This window comes from Peromyscus leucopus, chromosome 9 (genome assembly GCF_004664715.2).
Source record: "Peromyscus leucopus breed LL Stock chromosome 9, UCI_PerLeu_2.1, whole genome shotgun sequence".
Taxonomy (NCBI): Eukaryota; Metazoa; Chordata; class Mammalia; order Rodentia; family Cricetidae; genus Peromyscus; species Peromyscus leucopus.
Window position 1 is genome coordinate 95,257,989 of NC_051070.1, and position 20,059 is coordinate 95,278,047.

At 44.5% G+C, this 20,059-nt stretch overlaps 1 protein-coding gene across 2 annotated transcripts in view; it reads right to left on the bottom strand.

The window, feature by feature from the left end:
• The window catches only part of Ube2e1 (ubiquitin conjugating enzyme E2 E1), a 53,054-nt gene that overhangs the window by 6,319 nt on the left and 26,676 nt on the right, over positions 1 to 20,059 (bottom strand). The window lies entirely within an intron of this gene.

A 20,059-nucleotide genomic window follows, 5' to 3' on the forward strand; every position in this document is an offset into this window, starting at 1 on the left:
CTTTGGTTTCCACAATAAGAAATGCAACTGTCACCAATCCAATGGTTACACTAACTGAAGTTCTGACCTGAGAAATGGAGCACAGTGCTTGAGTCTACCCTGCCTGCCTTCACAAGTCATCTCAAATTCAGCAGTAAGGTGTGTGTGTGTGTGTGTGTGTGTGTGTGTGTGTGTGTGTGTGTGTGTGTAGGGCAGAGGTCAACGTTAGGTACCTTCCTTGGCTGCTCTCTATTCTTTGAGATATGGTCTCTTCCTGAGCCTGAAGCTCACACACAGATCCAGCCAGGCTAGTGGAGAAGAGAGCTATGCCGGTCTCTGCCTCACCCTCTCAAGTGCTGGGGTTACAGATGCATGCCGCTACACCCAGCATTTATGTTGGGACTAGCAAGCCCTGTTTCCACCTCATCATGCTCAGCATTTTTACATGGATTTTGGGGGATCAAAGTCAGTTCCTCATGCTTGTGAGGCCAGCTAGCACTTTATAAACTGAGCCAGGAATATGAACCTGCTAAAATTAGAGTCTGTCTGAAACTAACTGAAAAGAGACCATGGTTTGCCTTCCAGATTTTTTTCATTAAAGAAAAAGTAAGATTTACTATTTATTTAAGTGTATGTGTGTGGGTCTGTACATGTATAAGTGTGTGTGTGTGTGTGTGTGTGTGTGTGTGTGTGTTGGTGCCAGTGGAAGCCAAAGAGGGTGTTTGACTTTCTGGAGCTGCAGTTACAGGCGGTTATGAGGCACCTGAGGTGCGTACTGGGAACTGAACTTGGGTCCTCTGGAAGAGCAGCAAGTGCTCTTAATCAATGAGCCACCTCTTCAGCCCCACTTATAGATTTTCTTAAACAGACATTTAAAGTTTCTTTGCAACCAAAATATGGTTCAAAACAAAAGTAAAGTAATAAAACTCTTTACAAGGCAAAAACAGATGCTTGTTTCTCATCAAATATATCAAGAAAAGTGGAAATTGCTTCTAATTAAGCCTTATCTTTTTTATTTCTATAATGGTTTCTGACCTAACACAGGCATGGCACCAGGAGCAGGCACAGTGAGCCACAGCACAATTCTGCTGGTGCAGCCAAGTCTGCGGAGAGTCGACAAAGGGACTCTCCGCACCAGCAGCTTTCCTTGTGACCCCGTGGCACATGCTCACCTCATTAGTGGGACATTGCTGACTACAGTTCCTGAAACTACCATTGCAGTACCTTCTGCTCAACACATGTGGCTTAAAGAGAATTTAAACAGCACCGATGAGTTCGGTCATTTAAGATACAAGCCTAAAGACAAACCAACAAATAATGTCATTGGAAAAGAACAAAAACAAAGCCCTGTCATTGGTGCAGTCCTAGTAGGATCCGATGTGCTCTCTGGGTTGACCTAAACTTTTCCAGTATAAAACTTTCCACAAAAACAACCTCTGTTTTATAGTAATTTTGTGAGTCCTCCCTCCTTCCTCCCTCCAAGCCCTCTGCAGCTCTTCCACGTCTACAGTCAGGCCAGCTACACCCTGTCTTCAAATAAGAAACCCTGAAGCAGAGAGTTCTACTCCATGTTAAAATCTGTACTTGTAGCTGTCAACTTTAAAAGTTTATTACAAGACAGCACCTTGGCTTACAGACACACGTTTCCTAAGTTTACCATCTTTCCTCTTCCACCTCTGAGGGCTGAGATTATAGGTGTAGGTTTAATTCTAAAGACTTAGTTATCTGCTTTAAAAAAAAAAAAAAACAGAGGTCATGGGGCTGGGAAGAGAGGACAATGAGGCTGAGCTAGAAGCAGGCAGACAGACATCAGCAGGAAGCGAGAGTAAAGGGCAGCACAGTCCAAGTGAGCTTGCATGCTTCAACAGATCCCAAGCAATTTCTGGCATCCATGCTCTGATGGCTACTCCATAAAGTAAAGAACCAGCAACCCTAGGGAGCAAGAGGCTGTAAAGACTGCCAACTGGCTAGTTTACTCCATGGATCTCCTTTACAGGAGTTTCAAGATGACGAGCAAGCCGCTTATAAGCACACCATTCACACACAACACTCCACCCAATGCCACATTTCAACATAAGTCTCAGGGCAGTGGGTGATAGCTAGAAGCTAAGTGAAATCTTCAACAGTGTTGCAGTCATTTCTGGATCGTTACACCTGAGAGGGAGGAGGGTACTGCTAGTATCTGGCAGATAGAGATCAAAGGATGCACTACTAAGTAAGCATCCTGAAGTGCACCAGACAGAGCAAAACACAGAATCACTTCAGCTGTGGATTCCAGCAGTGTTGATGTCAGGAAGCCCTCCCTATCTTGGAGAACATGGCTCAAGGTCAAGTTTGGGAAGGATAAGGCTTTAGCTGGTCACACTAATACCCAACATTATTTTACTGCTCTGTGCCTACTATAGAAAAAGAAATGCACATGGATATTATTACTGTTGGATTTGCACATACTCTGAATGCCCTATGAACTTGCTACTCAAAATATAGTCCCCAGGCAAAGAAGCAATGTCAACATCACCTGGGATTTTGTTAGGAATGCACACAGCGGACTTCACTCTAAACCCAATCCACTTGCTTTTTAACAAGATCCCTAATTTTTTTTTTGTTTGTTTTTGTTTTTTGTTTTCCAAACAGGGTTTCTCTGTGTAGCTTTGCACCTTTCCTGGAACTCGCTTTGGAGACCAGGCTGGCCTCGAACTCACAAGAGATCCGCCTGGCTCTGCCTCCCAAGTGCTAGGATTAAAGGCGTGTGCCACCACCGCCCAGCCCCTAAATGATTGAGTATATTCAAGTTTAGAAGTTAACAGTGGACCTTAAGTGGTGATAAGAATAGTTTTCTAATATTTTGCTTTGAAGTTATTGTACTGTAGCTCTTTCCTCCCTTGTCTGTAACTCTGCAGTAAGACAGATCAACGCTAGAAAATACTTAGTTCTGTTGGATGGCAAAACACTCAAGTCCACAACTGTCTATATTCCCTGACAAACACTATTCAAAACCCATTTCTGAGCTGGGTAGTGGTGGTGCACGCCTTTAATCCCAGCACTTGGGAGGCAGAGGCAGGCGGATATCATCAGTGAGTTCAAGGCCAGCCTGGTCTCAAAGCAGGACAGACAGGACTGTTACACAGAGAAACCCTGTCTCAAAAAACAAAAACAAACAAAAAACAACGGAAAAAAACATTTCTTTTTCTTCTCCTACCCCCTTGAGACAGGGCCTCTCACTATGTAGGTCTGGTTGTCCTAGAACTCACTAAAGCAGGATGGCTTCAAACTCAGCAGGGATCTGAGTGCTGGGACTAAAGGCTTGAGCCACTACACCTGGCTCAAAAATCTATTTATCTTGTCCTCTGTTGCTAGGAAGCTCAGAGAGTATGATCAGCTATGCTGGTAGCAGACGGTAGATCCTCTCCTCCACAATGAGAAGGTGAGCGCTGCCCTCTCCATAAGACCTATCTAGTCCTCATATCTAGGGCTTTTATTTAAAACAACAACCAAACCCACAATCACCAACTCTTTCATTAAACAATAGTGATTTGTAACCTAGATGTGGGGAGCAGGAGGAGCTTAAAAAAACGTCACCAGAGACTAAGAGGCCTGATGTAGTGGCACACGTCTATAATCTTAGTACTGGAGAAGCTGAGGCAAAAGTAAGACTGGAGTGGGTTGGCCAGTCTGTTCTATAAGACCAGGACAGGAGAGAGTTGTGTTAAGTGAGCACTGTGCAGAAGTCTACAAAGATCAGAGGAGGATGCTGGGACTGCTAGAGCTGCAGTCAGGTCACCGTCCCTTGGAAAGAACTTGTGGACCAAAGACCCACCTGAGCAAGTCTGTAAGACTGGCTCTCACACATCACTGTGTCCGGGGATCTGGACAGCCTCACTAGAACAGAGTGGGCTAAGGCCACTGTGTCTTCCTCAGTAAAGGGAAGGAGACTGGCCTAGGCACCAAGTCATCCCCACAAAGATTTCTAATTCCTGTTACACCAACACTCAACTCTCCAACAGGAGAGTGTCCAACAGGAAGTGAACAAATCTCAAATGGGTCTAAATTCTGTGCTCTCATAGTAGTTAGGCAAGAACTCTACATAAAATAGTAATAGAGTTTTCTTTTGATTACTATTTTATGTGTATGGGTGTCGTCCCTGCACATGTCTGTGTACCACATGCATGCAGTGCCTGCAGAGATCAGAAGAGGGCATCAGATCCCCTGGAACTGGAGTTAAAAACAGTTGTGAGCTGTCATGTGGGTGCTGGGAACTGAACTTAGGTCTTCTGGAAGAGCAGCCAGGGCCCTTACTGCTCAGTCATCTCTATGGCCCTTTCAAGAATTTTTTTTTTCTCCCATCTTTTGGAAACTATCTCATATAGAACAGGCTGACGTTGGAATCCTTCCTTCCTCTACCTTCTAAGTGTACAAAGGGATTTTAACTATAACTTTTTATAAAGCACAAAGCTGACTTGTAGCCTACAGATGCTATAGAATTGAGATGCTGCAATGTATTACAAACTAAGAGGAAAAATCTATCTGGGTTATTACACAGGTATGATGTTGGCTATTTTGCTACACATCTGTCTTAGGTGTCTCTGGAGAGTGGTAATTTCCTCCCACACAGACTACAAGGCCTACCGTATTAGTGTTCAACAATACTTAAACAAAAGCTCAAATATGCACCACTGTTTTGGATTATATAGCAGTATTCAAATCAGGTGAAACAGTGACATCACCACCTCAATTCTTAACCAACTAGTCCTTCAATTGTAGTTGAATGACAATCTGATGCATCTGGAAAACAATCTGCTATGTGAAGACTAAAGTCATGACTTGCTTCTATTCTGGTCTGTGTGTGTGTGTGTGTGTGTGTGCATGGGTAGTGGTCAGAGGGCTACCACCAAGTGAACTCAGGGCGAGAACCCGGGTGCTTAGGCGTGGCTGCAGAACCTCTCCTGGGTATGTCATCACACTGTCTGATCAGAGTGAAAAGGAAAACAATTTCCAGTGTGACCTGTAAGCAGAGAGGCTGAGACAGGAACGGCTGGACTGGTTTTCAGTAACCTGAAATAAGCAATACGCTTTTATCTCTGGTCTGGCAGCACATGCTGTGAGCTTGGAGAAAGCAAATGAAAGGACAATCAGTTCCTGGGTAACGGCTTGAAATGGAAGGATTAGAGAGTTATAGGAAAGCCATTTTCTTAGAAAGGTTAGCATGAGTATTAAGGATGACAGCACTTTGGATTAGAGGAGAGGGGCTGGCAGAGAGCAGATCCTGTTCAATTTTCCCAGAGACAGGGTTACTATGTCTACGGTCTGCTACTCTGGGTCCTGCTTCAGCCTCCGAGTGCTAGGATGATAGGCATGTACTCCCATGCCCAGCTTTGCAGACTTTTTTGGTGCTGTGTGGAGGATGTCCGGTGTCTTCCTCTGTTTTTTGAGACACTCTCTCACCAAACCTGAAGCTCACTGTTTTACAGACTGGCTACCCAGCAAAGTCTGGAATCAGTCTATCTCTGCTCCCCAACACAGAGATTAAAGGAACATGGAAGAGCTGGGGATTTGAACTCAGGCCTCTCTGCTTTCACAGCAAGAGCTCTTCTTTCTCACTAAGCTGTCTCCTTAGCCCATTCACACTTTCTGACCACAGTATGACTGTCTTTTGTTAGTGCTGAACCCTGAAGGCCATGGTGCCTGCCCCAAGGAAAGCTGTTAAAGAACACCAAAATTCTCATAAAGGGATTTACCAGTTTACTTCATTTGTGGGATGACCGGGGACCATCTTCAACTGTTTCTCCAATCTCAGAATGCAAGTGGGGGCTGAGCTGCTGGAAACTTTGAAACCTTGCTACTTACTGTGTGACATGAAACTGATTTGTATTGTTTGGCAAGACTTTTATTATTAGTAGTAACAATCTTAAGTGGTTTTGTAGCCCCTGTTGTTCTAAAAACAGGCCGTTTATATGAAATTTTCTACTTGGGGGGATTTTAGAACACTTGCATCTTGCCTTTCCCTTCTACCCGCACACCATCCTCTCGTGGGACATGAAGATCCAGTCCATGTAACACCCTCAATCCAGAACTGATTTGGATTTCTCTGGAGGACAGACATGCTTTCAGAGAAAGCTGGCACTTACATGGCCAAGGAAAGAAAGGTCACGAAGAGCTCCTAAGAGCCTGGTCAAGAAACCCACAAGGTTAAGACTTTTCACAAATGCAAAATGCTATTTGCCGTTTCTCTCAGAACTTGGAGGGATTTTCCAGTGGCTGCAGCTGTGTGAGAAGAGAATCAGGCAGATGAAACCCCAGCTGTCTTCTATTATGCCAGACATTAAAGAAACTTGCAAATATGTAAAACAGCACCACTCTTCTAAGGTTTTTTAATTTTGGAAAACAGCTATTTTCATTTAAAATGCTATCTATATTAATTGTTATTTCAAAATTAGATTTTAATGTTTGTTTTAATTTGGAATACAGCACAGCTCCATAATTCTTAGCTGTACAATTACATTACTGAGTCTAATGGGGTGGCCCGAAGGTGTAATGGAATATTGGTTTTAGTGGTACTATGGATTAAATCCTGGGACCTGGTTATTCTACCTGATACCACACAGCCCCAGCATCTAGGGCTTTCTTTTGCCAGAGACTGGATATTGCTGTGCAGCCTAGGCTGGCCTGGAACTCTGTTATAGTCATGAGCCACCACAGCTAGTTCTTATCAGCCTGTACTGGGGTCTTGAAACCAAAATATTTGAAAACTAAGTAAATTATTTTAAACGTTAGCAAATTAGCTAAAGCAACTGGGCATCAGGCATGGTGGTGACACTCAAGATGGGCAGACGCCGCCATCTAGCTCAGATTCAGGATGGTCGGGACTATACAGTAAGCCATTTTCAAGGTGCGGTGCTCAATCCCCAGCACGGTGACACGTGGGTTTAATGGGGGTGGGGTGGGGTGGGGAGCAAACAAAAAAAGGCAACAACAGATGCGAGGACGTAGAAGAAATGCAATTGGGCAGTTTCACAGTTCCGGGTGTGGGAGCGGCCACTCCCATCTTAATTCTCAATGGAGACTCATCAGCCTTCGCTGTCCTGGAGCTGTTGGCCCAGACTCTTCACTCGGAGGGTACCTCTTAACAACTGCATTCTTTGAAATTTCTCCAACTTTTTAATATAGCTGGTGAAATTTATATGTAAATCTATGAACCATGACTTCTCAGCCAAACTGAGCCCCTTTGTTTCTTTCCTTAAAAACAAAAACACGGGCTGGAGAGATGGCTCAGTGATTAAGAGCATTTGGTGCTCTTGAAGAGAACCCAGGCTCCATTCCCTTCATCGACACCAAGACAACTGCTTCTAACTCCAGCTTCAGGGGATCCCACGCCTTCACATGTGGTGCCAACATACACATGCAGGCAGATCCTCATACACATAAATGAGAATAATGAATGTATTAAAGGAGAGATTATTTCCTCTTTTTCTGTGTCTTGGAAACTCACCACCTCCTCCGGCGGCTGGCCACCCTGAGGCTCGTTGGAGAGCTCACCTGAGAATGGGGTCACCCAGACAGCACAGATGTGCCTGCCAGCTGTAGCTGTTTTCTTCCCAAGCCAGGCAGGGGGTGGAAAAGCCCTCAGAGAACTTAGCCAGACCCACCTGCTATCAGAGCTCAAGTGAACCCTGTCCCAGACAGACTCCAGATCTAAGGAAGGTTACAATAATGGCCAGTGGCTGTTCAGGTGCTTTTTAAATGTAGCAATAAAATAGCTGGTGGCTCTTTCGTCCAAGGCGGATTTCCCCTGATGTTAAAGCCACACAGAAAGACACTGAAAACAAGGTGTGAGAAAAAGTGGTGCAGCTGTAGTGTCATAGTTGGCTCCCACTGTCCATCCACTAACACAACTAGGGATTGGGAACCCAGCTGAGGAATTACCTCAACTGCGGGGGGGGGGGGGGGGGGCGCACATTTTCTTGACTGCAATTTGATGCAGAAGGGCCCAGCCAACTGTGCATGGTACCTTCCTGGGCAGGTTGGCCTGAGCTGTATGAAAAAAGAGACTGAAAAAGCCAGTAGGCAATGTTTCTCTATCATTTCTGCTCCAAGCTCCTGCCTCAGTTTTCCTCAACGATAGACTATCACCTGTAAACTGAAATAAACCTTTTCTTCCCAAGTAGCTTTTGGCCATGGGTTGTTGTTGTTTTTCTTTCCATAGCAAGAGAAACCAAACTAAGAAGGACAAAAGAATATTTCAAGTGCACAATATTAACAACTACTAAAAATTTAGTAGCAATGAAAAAAATGCAGAGGCATTTCTCAAAATGGAAGACCCATAGGGCTAATAAATTTTTGATCTTAGTCCTGTAGAAATGCAAATTTGACAACATAGTAATTTTTTCTGTATTAGAATGGCAACAATTTTTAGTAGACCCTTTTCTATGAAATCCTGGCTTGCTGTGGATATCGCTCTATACACTGTGAATGTGTTGCTCTGATTGGTTAATAAATAAAGTGCTGATTGGCCAGTAGCCCGGCAGGAAGTATAGGTGGGACAAAGAGAGAGGAGAATTCTGGGAACAGGAAGGTTGAGTCAGGAGCCGCTGTCAGCCGCTGCCATGAGAAGCCAAGATGTAAAGATACCAGTAAGCCACGAGCCACATGGCAAGATATAGATTTATAGATGTAAGATCTAGCTAGCAAGAAGTCTGAGCCATTAGGCCATACAATTCATAATTAATATAAGCCTCTGTGTTTTCTTGGGTCTGAGCGGCTGCAAGCCCGGGCAGGACTGGAGATAACTCCAGCTACACTGGCTCTCAGAACGTGTCCTAAGGAATAACTGGACATGTGCACTGGCTACAGCATAAGGATATTTAAAAGGATTTATTGTAGGATGAAAAAGCTGTGTGTATGTGCGTGCACCTTTATGTGTTGTGTGTGTGTGGAGGCCAGAGGTCAACAAGGGATGTCTTCTTTATGCTCTATCTTACTTTTACTTTCCGACTCTATGTGTATGAGTGTTTTGCCTGTAATGTGTGTATCTAGACACAAATGTATGCTCTGTCCATGGAGGTCAGATGAGCTTCAGCTACAGGCAGTTCTGAGCTGCTTGACATGGGTACTGGGACTGGAACTTTGGTTCTGTGGAAGAGTAGCAAGCACTCTTAAGCATTGGGGCATCTCTCTGGATCCTCCACCTTTTCTTTAGACAGGGTACCTCACTGAGCCTTGACTAGCTGGCCACTAAGTCCTGGGGATGCACCTGTCTCTACCCTGCTCCCATGCTCCTTCCAGTGTGTGGTTACAGACATGTGCTGTCATGCCTGGCTTTTAGGAAGGGGCTGAGGAGCTGAATGCAGGTACGTAGACTTGCGCAGCAAGCACTTGACCCACCGAGTCTCAGTCCCTTCCACCTTATCTTTTGAGTCTCTCACTGAACCTGCAGCGAGCTGAATCACCAGACTGGCTGGCCAACAAGCCCCAGGACCCTGTCTCTGCTTCCCCAGCACTGAGAATACAGGAGCCCATCACCATGACCAGCTCTTTCACGTGGGTTCTGGGGACTTGAACTTGGGGCCTTACATTTGTATGACAAGCACTTTACTGACCATCTCCCCAGCTAAATTATAGATAGGACACGAAGTATGTGTAAATGTGTGGCTTGTAAATGAGATGAGGTAAGCACAATAACCAGGAAGAATCCACCTTGCATCCCTGCTGACATTTATTGTTTGTTTTCTTTTTAAGAAAATCTTTTAGATTTATTTAATGTGCATGAGTGTTTTGCCTGCATGTATACTGTGCACTCTTTGTGTGCCTGATGCCTACAGGGGTCAAAAGAATGCACTGGATCCCCTGGAACTGGAGTTACAGGTGGTTGTGAGCTACAATGTAGGTGAAGGGAACTGAACCCAGTCCTCTGCAAAAGCAGCCAGTGCTCTTAACCACTGAGCTGTCTCTCGGGCCCCTGTTCTTTGTTTGATGACAGCCATTCAGCAGCCAAACTCTTAATAGTGGCTATACCTGGAAGACAGGATGAAGGACGTTTACCCAGGCATGCATTATTAACCTAGAAAGCAATGAGCACCAATTCCATCTAGAACATGTTTTCACAGTGAAAATTTAAACAAGAGGTGAAAGGAAAGACTATCTATAGCTCCTCCTCTGGGTGGCTGGAGAGCCAGTGTTGGGCTCGGCAGTTCAGAGGGCTACTCAGCCTCCTCCAACTGCTTCATCTTTTCCCGCAGGCACGCAGCTGGGATCTAAGGTAAGGCCTATCCTCTCGTAGGCCCAAATATGTTTTCAGTGGTGACACGCTAGTTTAGCTGAAATGCCTGGGTTCAGACACAGATTTCAGATTTGGGGGGAATTTACAAATCAAGCAAGCAGAGTGAGTGTGTGTGTGTGTAAAATTAAACATAGTAGCATAATAGGATGGACCCAAACTTAAACATGAGATTTATTTAGGATTCATATACATCTTATATACTGAATATGATTTTTTTTTTTTTGTAGTGTATTTGTATTTTGATTGCATGTCACCTGAGGCCAGTGTGGCATTTCTACTTCAGGTATCCTGTCTTATGCTCAAAATTTTGGAGCATTTTGCATTTTCAGACTAGATATAACCCAATCTGTGTGACATCATGGGTGAGACTCTAAAGTAATAACTGCTCTTATTCTTAATTTAAATGCTTTTAAAAATTACATTTACCCCACCCCCTTCATGCCTGGAAATAAAGGACAACTTGTAGATGTTAGCTTTCTCCCTCTACTCTGTGGGTCCTGAGGATTGAACTACAGTCACTAGGTATGACTGCAATCATCTCTACCCACTGACCCCTAAAACCTGTCCATGGCTAAAGTGATTCAAAAGTCTCCTGTGGCTCAGTTGTCACATTAAAGGGAAGACTTGGGACCTGTGAAAAGTGAAAGTTTCTCCCTATACCTACTTCAAGAGTTCTCCCTCTCGGTTCACATGCTTTTTCTTTGTCTCCTCCTAGTATATTATCAGGGAGCTGAGGTTCAGCTCTGGGGAGAGACCACAAGTCTCTACTTTACTACAAGAGGTAAATCAAAGGCAAACTTACTCCAAATCAGCTTTCAAAAGCAAGCAAGCAAACAAACAACCAGCAACAGCAGGGACTCTGAAAGCCAGAGGGAGACCATCTACCAAAAGAGGGTGCTCTTCCTGCTCAAAGGCACAAGCACCAAATGAACCAAATTGGCAATCGATGCTCAATTAATTAGATAAACAAAACTACTACACAAAATTGAAGATGAAAACTACATCTTCAAATAAAAACAAATTAGGTTTGGAATTCAGTCCTCCAAAATTTATTAGTTTGTTCTGGGCTAATATTTGTGTTTAAAATACCATTTCAAGAACTAAAATAAAACAAAGGCAGAGAAGTATTTTAAGAAAAATAGATAATTTTCAAGAGTTATTTTCTTAACATTGAATTCTTTTGATCTCTATCAAACTCTACACATCAGGAAATGTAACATACAGCCAATTAAAAAACACGGACATCCACTTATGGGGTTAAAAGTTATGTTTCTGAACCACACCCTGGCCCCCAACTCCAACAGAGCCCCCCCCCCAACTCCACATCCAGGGGGTAGCCCAATGTCATCAGAGAGGCTTCCTCCAGCAAGTAACAGGAGCAGATACAAAGACCCAAAACATTAGGCGGAGCTAGGGGAACCAAGGGCAAAGAAGGATTTCAGGAGCCAGAGGGGTCAAAGACACCAAGAGAACATGGCCCACAGAATCAAGTAAGCAGGGCTCATAGGGGCTCACAGAGACTGAACCAACACCCAAGGAGCGTGCGTGCGTGCGTGCGTGCGTCTGCACTAGGTTCCTCTGCATACAGGATAGGGTTGTTAGCTTGATGTTCTTGTGGGACTCCTAACAGTGTGAGTGGGGTGTCTCTGACTCTTGTCTGCTCTCGGGACCCTTTTCCTCCTACTGGGTTGCCTTTTCCAGCCTTGATACAATAAGATTAGGTTTGTGCCTAATCTTATTGCAACCTGTTATGCTGTATTAGGTTGATATCCTTGGGAGGCCTGTTTTTTTCTGAAGGGAAATGGAGGAGTAGATCTAGCGGGGGGAAGGGAGGAACACAAAGGATTGAGGGGGTGGAGAGAGAGTCTGGATATAATGTATGAGAGAATAAATTCACACACACACACACACACTGTAGAATGAGCTGGGGGTGTATGCAGCACAAAAATGAATGACTAGCATGAGTGAAGTAGTGGGTTCCATCTCTAGTAGCACCAATGTATGTGTTATGGGTTGAATTATGATTCTTGAAAAATTTGTGTGTTTAAGTCCTAAATCCCACTGTCTCATCTTGTAACTTTTTTGGAAATAGGGTCACTGCAGATCTAATTGATTAGAATGAAATCCCTTGGATAGGGTAGGCCCCAAATCCATAGAATGTTCTTATTATAGGCATGCATGTACATATTCAAAGGGAGGGAGGGAGGAAGGGAGGGAGGGAGAGAGAGAGAGAGAGAGAGAGAGAGAGAGAGAGAGAGAGAGAGAGAGAGAGAGAGAGAAACACCATGTGAAGATAGAGGCAGACATCTAGTTGATAGGATACAAATCATTAGAAGCCAGGCTAAAGTGAGTAGAGATTCTAACAATCCTCAAAAGGAACTATCCCTGCCAATACCTTGATTGAGCAGGTTGGGCAGAACACAGGATGTGCAGGGCCAAATTGTCTCCAAAGGTTGGATATTACTTATATGGACACAAGTGGTGGGCTGGCATACAGGATGTGAGTCCTGGTCCAGGTCTGGAGTTTGAGGATATATCTGGGCATCAGGGAGAGTACTGGCGAGTAACAGTCAAAGTTACTGGGCAAGACCCTGAAACAAGATGTGCAGGACCTTGATAAGTGCTAAGGTTGTATATGCTGTGCACAAAGGGCCTGCTACCTTTATATTGAATTTGTTTTTCAAATCCTGGATTGTCTTAATCATTTCTTCTAGCCTTGTTTGTATTTTCCGGGGCACTGCTCAGGTATTTATTCTAAGTTCCCTTGGGCACGTGTACTCCTTTTTTAGTTCTTTGTCATCTACAGACACAGCAGGATGCCCAAGAACACAAGAGATGCAAGACAAGTTGTGTCTGAAGGGTGGATATGGTATGGGGGGATGAAACCAGCTAGACACTCAGGCTTGGTTGCTGCAACCCATGTACATCCTGGTCCAAGCCTGGAAGTCAGTGGTAGTGTGGACTGCGTTGACCTACAGATTTGGGCTATATCTAGGGACTGATAAGGGTATGTGGAGGGGAGGATGGCACACTCGCCAGGCTGCAGATTGCTGCAAGATGTATTGCATATTGCTGCAAGATGTAGGAGTCAGGAGTATGATTGATGGTGCTGGTTGGAGGGGTTGGAATAGAGTTGAGGAGTCTAGGTCCAGGTCCTTGCTAGGAATGGGGGGCAAGCAAGGACTCTCAGAGGGGATGGCTGGGGCTAGTGATACAAGCTGGATTTCCCCATCTTAAGAGAGATGTGTGGGAAACGGCACAGGGTCACAGATAGGACTTGTGTTTCTAAAGGCATGTGCCAATGGTGACAGGAGCTGCTGGTGTGGGTCTAGAGACCCTCCCTGCAGAAGAGTGTCTTATGGGAAAGGAAGGGCATGGTTGGTGGTGCAAATCACTGGCTTCTGTTTAAGTCTAAAAACAAGATGTATTTAAAAACTAAGAACCTGTAGAATTATACAAAGAAAAAAATTATGGTGCATGTGTGCACGAGTGTGTATATGAGAAATGAACACTGAGCCATCTCACTGGCCCCTGAAAAAATATTAAATTACCCTTCATTCTACCACCCAGTTAAAGGGAGGGAGGGAGGGAGGGAGGGAGGGAGGGAGGGAGGGAGAGAGACAGAGACAGAGACAGAGAGACAGAGAGAGAGTTGAAGCCAGTGAAGCAGCCAGGCAGGCTGCTCTGGCTCAGCATTCTGGCTCTCTGCCTACAGTGATAGTTCTCTCCCCAATGGTTACCTGGCGTGGGGGCTCACCTCTAACACTGTTCATCATATTTACATTTGCTTTTCCAACCCTGCTTAAGCAATTTCATGTCAGGATTAGCCAAAGGGTATTTTGGGATCTGCTAAAAGGTGTTACTAAAATTCCTTAAATAAACGTTAATGCAGGGCTGGGGAGATGTTCAGTAAAGAAGCACTTGTCATGCGGCCACAGGAACTGGAGTTCAGATGCTAACATCCATGAGAGTGCCAGGCCCTAGAAGCCCGGGATTTAGGAGATAGAGACAGGAATCCTGGAACAAGCTAGGAAGCTACTCCAGCTGAATCGAAGAGCTCTGGGTTCAGGAGAAAGAAATTCTGCCTTGAAACACAAGGTGGAGAGTGATCCGGGAAGACTTACACACACACACGCACACGCGCGCCCTCTATATTTGTAGAAATACAATACTTGAAAATAAACATGTTGCACAGGGAACTTTGTGTGGAGGAGAGAAGTTTCTACAATAATGTGACAATCTGAAAGTGAAGAATCCCACCTTCATGAAAATCAGAAACAGCTGGAGGCTTTAACAGTTCAAATATTATGTGTGAGTTGAAAGAGAACAAAAAATAAACACAATTCTACTTCCATCTCTAAGCTCAAAGGTGGACACATTACCTACTTTCCCCAGTACAAAAGTCAGGTGGGCTCGGATGCAGCCTGAGAACAAGGCCACTTGCCTCTATTCCATTCCAGCTTGTAGGCAGAGACTGCGAACTCTAACAGCCACCAGGATGACCTACACTGAACTGTGAGGCGATCCCTGCCAAGGACACAGTATCAGTCACTGCTGCGGCAACCTCTGGGGCCTGAACCTCTTTGTTTCCTCCTACTGCACTCCACTGTTGAACCCACAAACACAGAAATATTTACTGCATGTGAAATGTCATCTGGTGTCTGTCTGTCTTGGCTTCAGATGGCCTAGAGGGAGAGAGGGAAGGTAGGCTGAGAGACTGAATGAGTGAGGAAATACCCTGTAAACATGAGGGCTGGGCTGGGGTCTGGATTCAGTGACTCCATCCCATCGAGCTGCACAGTAACACAAAGCTAGTTGCTACAGCACCTCCTGGAGGCCCTCATGTGAAACACCGCCATGGAACATTTTATAGGTTAACATTTACTTCTTCAAATGACAGCCATTTAATATTTAATACCAAAAGAATACAAAGCAGGATCCTGATGAACAAAAATGTTTATTATATGAATTTCCAATTTTATTTTATTTGAGATAAGGTCTCACTATGTAGCCATGGCCAGCCTGGAACTTGCTATTTAAATTGACCTGGGCCTTTGACTCAGAGAGCCACCTGTTTCTGTCTTCTGAGTGCTAGGATTAAAGGCATACATCACCAAGCGTGGCTCTGAATTTCCAATTTCACATGAAGCATATTCTCAGAGAACTAATGGCTTAGGTATATAAGTATTCCATAAGTTCATAGACAATGCAAAAAAGCAAAGCAAAGCCCCCTACACACACACACACACACATACACACACACACACACACACACACACACACACACACACAAACACACACACACACACACACACAGAGTTTGATGGAAAAGAGACAATTCCTCTCAGCCCAAGGTAAGGAGCTGGCTTTAAGGTACACGACAGGATAGGGGCACAAATCCATGCCTGAACAAAACAAAAGCTAAAGAGTAAAAGGATTAAAAACGAAGCCTGGCCAGGCGGTGGTGGTGCACGCCTTTAATCCCAGCCCTCGGGAGGCAGAGGCAGGTGGATATTTGTGAGTTCGAAGCCAGTCTGGTCTACAGGGCGAGATGTACATAAAATACAATATATATATATATTTTTTAAAAGGCGTCTATTGCCAGAGAGGAGACTGGAAGTTAGGAAGCAGACAATGACAAGGGCTGCCAGGAACCAAGACGGCCTCAAGTCCATGTAGTCAACACAGCCTCCAAAGACTTAGGAATGGTGGGGTCTCTGGAGACTGAGTGGTAAGGAGCAGTCACAAGAGCCTCTGTGACAGGCGGAGTTCCAAGACGGGCTGCTTGCACTTCCTTCTAGCCAAAGCCAGAGAGTTACAAGTGGCTGCTGTAGGCTCAGAGCCACAGCCACAGCCTTAGAGCATTGAGGAACCAGACTCAGCCAGTGACTATATGAGCCTGGATGGGCTTCTAAAGAGAACATGTGACAGCCAGCTCTGGCCTGCAAACTTAAGAGACCGTGAGCAGGAGGCCGAGCTAAACTGGCCCAGTTACTAAATGTGCACACTGTTTGGAATTGCTACACTTGCAGTACGCTGTCAGGGAGCAACAGACATTTGGCTAGACTGGCTGTATTTTCTAGAGCTGAGGGAAGAAAAATAAGTGGGTCTCTACACCAGGGTCATGAATATGGATGAGGGCAGAGGTGCAGTGCTGAACAGGAGCTTAACAATCTGGACAATAAGACCCCCAGCTTTTTTCAGCTCCCACAAGGCAGCCTAGCTTTGCCCAGCTTTGCTTTCTTTTAGGAAGCATGAGCAGATTGGATGAAGCTCTCAATACAGGCATTACATCTGCAGAGACAACCAAAGAGCATATTGCCTATCTAAAATACAATTCACTAACCAAAACTAGAAAGCAGCTAGCAACAGGAAACTGAAATTGTAGAGAAAAAGAAATTTCAAGACACTTTTTTTTCTCCCTTTTGGAAATTAAAAGTGAAGGCAAACAGATTTCAAAAACTCCAGGGAGAGTTTGCTGAGGTCTCCTAAAAAAGTAAAAGTTTCAAGAAAAAAAAACAGGAAAAATGCTCCCTAAAGGATAAACACAGGCATGGAGGTCACAGAGTGCTAAGAAACCCTTTAAACTGGGTGTGGTGGTGCATTTCTGTAACCCCAGGAAAAGTACTGGAAGTTGAAAGCCAGCTTGAGTCACAAAGTGAGAGAGGGGTGGGGTGGGGGTGGGGGGCAGCTCAAAGGAAACAAATACTCCCCTCCCCACACACCAACGACAGGCTGGGGAGATGCTCAAGAAGAAAGCGTTTCCCGTGCATACAGGCTTGAGTTCAGATGGCCAGCAGTCATGAAGCAGGCCATTGTGGTGTACGCGAATAATCCCAGCAATATGGGGCGGAGACAGGTGAATCCCCAGGGGCTTGCTGGCCAGTTAGCTAAATGATAAGACTCAGTAGGTTCAGTTCCTATCTCAAAAACTAAAGGTGAGAGAGTGACTAGGAAGACACCTGACATGGCCGTCTGCCACCACAAAGCACGGTGAGGGAAGAGCTGCTCCTTGGATGGCCACTAAACTGCAGTTTCTCTCCTGTACTCCTCTCCCAGTCAGTTAACTAAAGGCATCACCAACATTTGCCACTTTGGTGTTTTATTAGTGGGTATTTACGCTGACAATGACCGTGGAGGACACAGGAGGGTACCAGGGAAGACACTGCTAAGTGATAAAATTAGAGCACTCAAGACTCACTTGGCATGACATCTGTCATGAGGGGTGGCTGCCAGCACTGGAGCAGCAGCAGCTGCAGCACTGGTCCTCAGTACCCAGAAACCTGAACAGGGGACAGAATGTTCATCTCTAGCCAGCCAGGACAGTCAGCTATGAGCACAAGCCTCTGTCCTTGGGCTGCTCCACCAGCAATACCAGCTAGAACCAGCCTTCACTCTAAGGCGAACAGAGCCCACAGACACAGTTCTGCCGGGAGTTCAGGGTCTTTCCACACAGACTACAAGGCCCAGAGCAACAAGTATAAAGTGCATTCTCATGTTTACAACAGTACAGAAATATCCACTTAGACCTTCCTATCTGTCGGTTCTATGCTGGATGCAAAAGAAGCTTGACTGCTGGTGGACAGCTAAGGCCAATCAGGAAGGGCCTTTAAAGAGTCAAGACACTCTGGACAGAGCAACTCCACAGCAGGCTCTTTAAAGTATCACTCTGGGGAGAATTTCCCCACATTTTGCACCAAAGAATCAGGCTGGGAGTCTTCTGGTAAGTGACCTTAACCTGCCTACAGCCACTCAGCTATTAACTGGAGGAGGCTAGATTCAACCCTCTGTGTCCTGAACCTTCTCTACACACAACCTCCGACTGCCCAAGGGAGAAGCCTCACCTCAGCTAGTGTTGGGAGTGAGGAGCCTGGTAATCCCAGGAAGTTATGATACTGAAGCCAGGAAGATGGAACAGGAATCCAGAGAGTCAAGAGGCGCGTGCTCAGTGGGGGATGGGTGGGGTCCATGCCTCCCTTAGCTTTTCTTGAGATGAAGAATGAGAGAACAGCTCCATGCCCATTCCTATCAGGGAAAAACGAAAAGTAGGCCAAGGAGTGAACACTTCCTCCTCTCTAGAGCAACCATGCTTCCCTGGGCAGAGAGCAGAAGGCTGGATCAGGCTGAGAACCTCATGTAAGAGATGTCTGACCACGAGCGTTTGGAAGTGACGGGAATAAGAGTAGACTAGAGTCCGCTTCCCCTCCATTCAATACCTACGGCACAATTCCAACACAAAAGCATTAAGAAGCTGGAGCCTGCTCATAGATAAGCAGTAAGAGTCTCTAGTAACCAAGGTGGAAGGAAATGCAAGTTTATGCATCACAACATACTCGGTGTTGTTTAAATGAATGTGGGGTCATAACAAAAGGCTTCTAAACACACAATAACCAGAACTCAAATGCAAACACATAATGAACCAAAAAAAGTGTTTCAGGCATCGCAAGCCTTCATTGAAGCCTTCACCTGGAGCACATAACATGTTCAACTTGGCACTGTGCATGCAGACAGGTACAATGCCAGTTAACACTGTCTCAGACACTTTGGCTGGGACTCCGAGACTGAGACTATTGTAGTTCATGAGCTGCACTTTCTATTGTACATGGAAAGTTCTGTGCTGAAATAGAAACAATACTTTAATTAGGGAAAACACGCTTTTAATATTTTCCCACCATTCCTTGGCACATAAGTATAAAATTAGTACATCTTGGAATTGAACTGTGCTACAATGTTTGAGTTTTTAAAAATAATTAATTCTTCAAGAATTTCATACAATGTATTTTGATCATATTCACTCCCATTCCTCCAAAATACACTCTTACCTCCCTGTGCCAACTTTCTGTGTTCTGTTTTTACAAGGTTTGATTTTAAAAACTGTTGAGTTGTTAACCTGAATTTCACAATAAGTTAATAAAAACTGCTTAATGAATGTTAGCTGGGGACAAGGAAAGAATTTCTGACAATTTCTGAAATGGTCTTAAATATACTTCTGCCATTCTATATGATGTATTTATAAGAAATATTTTCAATGATGACTATAAAATCAAAGTAACAGTCTATGTTCTATATCCTGCAAGATCGAATATTCAGCTAAGATATAGTTAATTCTTCATCTAAAATGAACCAGCACATCCATCTCATTAGTATGTAGGTTTGCTTTGTCTTTAGGAAGTGGTAAAAGTATATCAGAGAACTGCTTTAAAATAAATTTATTATTTATTCACAGTAAATATTTGATTTTTATATCTATTTTACACACACACACACACACACACACACACACACACACACACACACACACACCATGGTTCCGCAGAAAAATCTTGGAGGAAGGGGTTGTATAAGTGAAAAATACTAAGAGTCCTGCTCTAGAGGGATGGGTCAAAGGGAAGTGGAGTAGTTGTGAGCTTAAGCAGGGGTGGAGGGGGTGGAGGGTGGTATTTAGATCTGAGCCCAATGTAGACGGTTCATATCAACTATTTAGTTGATAAGAATAAGAGAAGGGCCTTTAGTCCCAGCACTCTAAAGGCAGAGGCAGATTTCTCTGAGTTCCAGGCCAGTCTGGGCTACAGAGGGAGACTGATCCCAAATATAAATAAATATATAAAAACAAGTAAGAGAAGGAAGAGGGAAGAGGACTAGATGTCTTGTCACAGAGCAAGTCTGCCCACCCTGGCTGTATGAGACAATGTTCAAAAAACAAAGCAAAGCCAAACAACAAAATGGTAAAGCTTTCTACCTTTTCACAAATTTTAACTAATACAATGTGAATTATTTATTTATGTAGGTATTTATTTATTGTGTACT